Raw genomic sequence first — 5,997 nt, forward strand, 5'->3', positions numbered from 1 at the left:
GTTTGAACAAACTTCAGGAGATAGTGAAGGACAGATAAGCTTGGCATGCTGCAGTCCATGGGGTTGCAAGGAGTGGAGCCTGGCTTAGCGACTGAACAACATCTATGGGTTTATATGTTTAAAATAATAAAGTTTGAATTTTATTTTGCTTGAGAATATCTTTGTATCCTCAATTTTTAAAAATGCAGAGAGGGTGGCAGTGGCGGGGGCCAAGGCAGCAGGTGGGGGAAGATGGGGGAACTTGGTAAGAAGTACTGTGTGTACTGCTGGGTGGAGGTGAGCCCACTGCACTTCTGCTGCATCACCTGCCAGGACATTGAGCTGTGTGCTCTGAGTGCTTCTCAGCTGGTACAGAGATCAGCCACCACTGCCGCTATCTTGGCTACTGTTACAAGGAAAAGTCAGTTCTGATTCCATGTTGGAAGTGTTTCTTTGACATGCCTTTTTGTTGCTTCAGTTATTATAATCATACATAATGGCCTGCCTCAGAGAATTCTGCCTCTATCCCTGTTAAACTAAAGTGCCTTTGTTCATGATCCTGCCCACCTGTGGATGGCAAGAAGGAAGAAATGAACACGTCTCCTGCTTGAGACTTGCCATTCTAGGAGATATTTGCAAGATTAACAGCTTTTATACTTTGTTTCCCCTTCTCCTCCCATCTCTGACCCATAAAAGAACCTGGTATCCAGGAGAAGATAGCTATTTTGAGATATTAGTCTGCCATCTTCTTGGTCAGCCAAATCGCCAAATAACACCTTGCCTCAACACCTCCTCTCCAATTCATTGGCCTGTCATGCAGCCAGCAGAACAAGCTTGGACGCGGTCACACTACCAGCTGGTGGCCACAAGGACAGCTGCTGCTGGATGCCACTGAGCAGTTTGGCTTTGGAAACTGGGAGGATATGGCTGCTCACATGGAAGCTTTCCAGACTCCCCAGGAAGTGTTGGCTGAGCAGCATCAGCTGGACTACTTGCCCCTGTGTGACAACTACAAGAGAGAGAAGTATGACCAGGACAGTGAGATGTTCATCAGCTGGTTCTCAACTAAGACTACCATGCTGTGGAGATAGAGCTGAAGTTCGCACATATGGACATAAGCCTGCAGAAGCTCAAGGAGTGGAAGCAGTGCAAGAAAACCACAGGTGACTACAACTTGGTGCCTGCCTTCCTAGGCAAGGACAAGGAGAAGGAGGCTAAGCACAAGGTCACCAGGGAGGAGAAAAAGTTGTGATTGAAGCTGCAGCCACTCACATGGTTGATTTCCTGCGAGGAGTTGATACACAAAAAGAAGATGCTATGCACCAATGTTCGGCAGCTGCAGTGGAACCAGCCCAAAGGCATCACCAAGATGGAGGAGTTGTCTAAGTATGAGGTGGCCCAGCACGAGTGCAAGAAGAGGAAGAAGAACAGGATTGAGGCAGGCACCAAGTGAGGTAAGGAGGATGGCTAGGATGGCAAGATCACTGCCATCCGGAACCTGCCCAGCTTCAAGCGCCTATTGGATGATAAGAAGGTGCTCTCCAGCTCGCTGAACTTGATCCCCATGTGCTACGTGACCATGAAGACCATCATCTTCAAGAACCACCTCCATAATTGGCAGACATCCCCTCTAAGAGCCAGCTTCTGGGCTATCTGGACAAAGTCCTCAAGAAAAGGTTTTTAAACTTCTTCATGGAAAGTATATCCAGGGATCGTTCCTAAAGCTGTAGCTGTGAAGGCTGGAACAATGCTGTAAATCTTGTAAGCTAAAATGACAAGGGGTATAGGAGGAGGGATGGAGAGGAAACAATTTTTTGCCCCAATATTGCCCATTATTGCTCATTTTTAAGCAAATTGAGTTTTTGGGGTTTTTTTGGGGGGGTTAGGATATAAATTATATGGTTCTCTGAAGAAGCAACAGTAACAATCTTATATCAATCAAGGAGGAGACAAATACATGTATATTTTAACTTAGTCCTAAACCTAGTACTTTAAGATGACAATTGCCTTTAAGTGTTCAATTTGGAGAATATTATGATGAAATTTGGAAATTTATGTTTATTTGTGACTTTCTTTCCATTGGTTCATGACTGTTGTGCTGTGGGTGGAGGCAAATATTTCCCTGCAGGGCCACCAGCTTCACCCTGTGACCTGAGCTCTGCCAGCTGCCCCACAGCCACCCACAGTGCCCAGTACAGCCTGGCATGTGGCACTTTAGGTGGGGGCTGGGCAGGGTAGGTGAAAGAGAGGCCAGGGAAGGACAGGGTGGACATCCACAGGGACTTGCAAGGAGGAATCTGGTGTTGCACAATTTGGCTAACCTGAGCTTCCCTGTAACCGCTGGCAGTGGCAGAGTTTGAGCTTGTAACTTCCAAACCGACTGCTAGGGAGCTCACCATGGAAGGAGCAGCAGCTCTCAGCAGGCTCCCCTGGGTCTCTGGTGATGCAGGGACCAATGCAGACAGCCAGAACATTAAGCCTCTTCTACTAGGGGTGCTTTTGCTGCTCTTAGAGCTTGTGTACATTGTATTTGGAAGAACTCATTTTAGGAAACTCATGGCTGAGAGTTTTGAGTCCTGGTACTAGCTCCCTCCAGGGTTTTCACCCCAGTAGCAAGTACCTCTTTCCCTGAGATTGGCTATGTGTCTTACTTGGGTGGCATCAGGCACTTGGCTAGGCCACGATGGGAGGGGCCCCTAGAGGCCTCTAAGCTTGGGCACTGCTTCACTGGGTCACTGTCTTGAACCAGACTCAGGGGTGGCTCTGCCCAACTCTGTTTAAAGATGGTTTCCGAGGCACTTTTTCATGGACATGCACTGTACCTTCCTACCGGAACTTGAGGAATCCTTTGTTTTCCAGCTGCTTGGGGCTCTTGTGTCCAAGAACCTGCAGTAGAGTCAGTAGAATGGCCAGGCCCCAGCATTCTCTCCTCCTTTGTAGCTACCAAGACTATTTACCTCCCAGAATGTCTGGGCTTGAAGTTTTATTACCGTGAAGTTATTAAAAAACAAAACAAAACAAAAAACAAAAACCTCATCATTTCCAAGGATGACTTAATCAAGGTGCCTTTTTCTTTCTATTTACATTCTTCTTTCCCCTAGGGTAAATTTGCAGCATTAAATAAACACTTCAAATATATTGTATATGGCTTTAGTTGTAAACCTCATCACATGCTGGCAGAGCAGTACTCCATGTGACCTGAGAACAAGCCCGGACTTCCCTCTGACCATGAAGTAGCAGGCAGTGGTGTGCCTCCTGAGCGCCCCCTGCATGCTGTCTCCTGCAAGATAACCACGGCTGACACTGCAGAGCAGAGATAGACACAGTGCTATGTTTTTACAGGTGTTCTGGCCAGTGTTTCTCACTTGGGGTTCCTGGACCAGCAGTGCCAGCATTCCCTGGGAACCTGCTAGAACGTCACGGACTCAGGCCCTGCTCAGTCTTCTAGGGGTGGGGCCATGGCGCTGTGTTTCTGTGAGCCTTCCAGGTGACTAGTCTAAAATTTGAGAACTACTAGCTTTAGCTACTCTGATATCATCGATTTTCTATATTGGATTCCTAATTTGGTGAGATTTTAAATTTAGTCTTATTTTTTTATAAAATGATTCCCAGGCTTTCATTAAGCTTGAGAAGCAAAAACTTCCTGTAAATGTTCATGGCCCTGGCTGAAAATTTTGTGTTTAAGCAGGTCTTCAGTGTGTGTATATTTTTGACAGTATGGATATATTTAGGCTTGACTGTTTTTAAACACCACAATGAATGTATAATTTATGTTAAACTATGAACACTTAGTTACAAAGGAAAAGTGATATTATGATCGGTTGCCTCTTGTCCCATCAACCCCGCTGTTACTGTTACACTAGTTCTTCCCCTGCTGTTAGCTTGGAGCCTTTAATCTTCTGTATTTAATTCTCATGATAAATTAGTCACCATAATCCCATGGAATTAGGTCTTTTCAAAACTGAAACTCTCTGGGTCACAGAAGATAATCAAACTATTCAGAATAATGCTCTGGATGGCCAGCATTCCAAGAATGTATTCAAACCAAAACTCTGCCTACTACTCATATTTCTCTTTTACACATTAAACAGGTTGAGAACCAAAAAAAAAAAAGAGAGAGAGAGAGCTTTGCTTATATGTTAATCTATATGTTTAGTTTCCTAAACTAAAAGTAAAAGGAAGATTAATGTAAAAAGGTAACAAAGTTAAACAGGAAGATTTGTGATCAACCAGTTTGTTGTAAATGATACTTTTAAAATTTTTCCACAGGAACTTGCATGCTATCTCTCTTTATTCTCTGTCTAGAGATCTAACTGTTTTCTATTTGGACAGCAATGATGGATTTACTATGTCCACAAAAGCCCAGAACATCCTTAGACTAAAATGTCCATGCAAACTGATTCTATGTCCATGCAAACTGACATACATCTGGATACTATTTCTAGAGCTAAACATAATCACAAGGAATCATTATTGCAAATCATATTGACAGCACTAACCATCTTAGACAGTGATGATTAAAAGGATATTGAATAAAACACCAGATGACAGGACTGGTGTTTTCTGTAAGCATAATATACAAATAGAATGTCACAAGAAAGTTACATCCTGACACACCTTGTAGGCTTGGGATATCTTGTAGGAATGAACTCTTTTGAATTAAAGGGAGAATATTTTCTTTCTTACCAAGAAATGTCATATGACAAACTCTACTATATCCTTTTTATAACTATTGTATAAAATTATGCTTAAATCAACTTTAAAATTCTTGCTCTGCATGTACAGTTATGCTCCTAATTTTTAGTGTTATAATATCCCAACAGTAAGATTCCCTCTAGCTATTTTTGCATGTAGAATATCTGGACTGTGTGAACACTTAAAAACTACTATTGCAAATTTGCTTCTGCTGTTTAGGACTGATAAAATCATTTCCAGGACCCCTTGGAAAATTAGACTGTCAGGATTTTCTCAGTCTGCTTGAGAAGCAATCATACTGTTGGGTTTATTTAAAATTCCAATGGGATTGGAGCTAAGTTAGCAAGCTTGTACGAGGTAAAAAAGAAGTAGATAGATGGAACTATATTAATCTATATATCTTATGAAACTAAATTTTAAGTACACAATATATGGTAAATTTGGTCAATAATGCTAGAATAAGTTTTAAAATAAAAGAACAATTATTTCCTTTCCCTATTCCTTTTGTTTAAAAATATTGTCCTTTAGAATTTAGTGACAGCAATTGATTAGAAATCATACACAATATATTTATTCACAGATAAATTCTGGAAAATATATTCCTTGGTAGCTTACAATTTGTATTTCCTATAAATCTCATCTCTTACAGTATTTTTTAAAAGTGCCTTGACAAGCCAAATATGTTCTTGAATATTTGAGCAGCTTGTGTTAAAAATGTAGGTTTTTTTTTTTTTTTTTCCTGCCACGCTCAGTGACTGTCATAGGAAACAGTTGCAAATAGCATCTGCTTCCATGGCTGATGCCAGGGCAGTATTGGATCCTTGAAATGTCCAAAGGGTCTGTCTGGACGGTGAAGAGCTTTCTGTGGGCCCGTTTATTGTTGTTTAGGTTGCAGTAATAGAAATATTGTTAAACATTCTGTTTTTTGATTATCAATTTTGTCTGCAGTGCTAAACTATAAAAATGATATTAATGACAGTTTTCCAAATTATATGTAAGCATTCCCCAAGTATGTTTACACTATTTATAGTGAATCAGCAAATTGCAAGAGGAATAGATAAAAATATGTGTATTTTTAAGGATAGATTCCCAGTGTCTTTATCCTTTAGTTGTACTCATTATCAATAGTGTAACTAACATTTATTTACTATTTCTTATCCGTTCTACCCTAAACACTTTACATATATCACTGCATTATTTCCTAACAACAAATAAGCACAGCTAGAAAGATTATTACTACTTTGCAAATAAGGAAATTGAAGCTTTTAAAGGTATAATACTATGGACAAATTCTAAGAGCTGGAGCCAAAATGTGACTGTGGT

The 5,997-nt window shown here is 41.1% G+C and overlaps 1 pseudogene; it reads left to right on the forward strand.

The window, feature by feature from the left end:
- Positions 1-231: 231 nt before the first annotated feature.
- Positions 232-1,701, forward strand: LOC122446791 (annotated as a pseudogene).
- The last annotated feature ends 4,296 nt before the right edge of the window (positions 1,702-5,997 follow it).

The sequence above is a fragment of the Cervus canadensis genome, chromosome 8 (genome assembly GCF_019320065.1).
Source record: "Cervus canadensis isolate Bull #8, Minnesota chromosome 8, ASM1932006v1, whole genome shotgun sequence".
NCBI classification, from domain to species: Eukaryota; Metazoa; Chordata; class Mammalia; order Artiodactyla; family Cervidae; genus Cervus; species Cervus canadensis.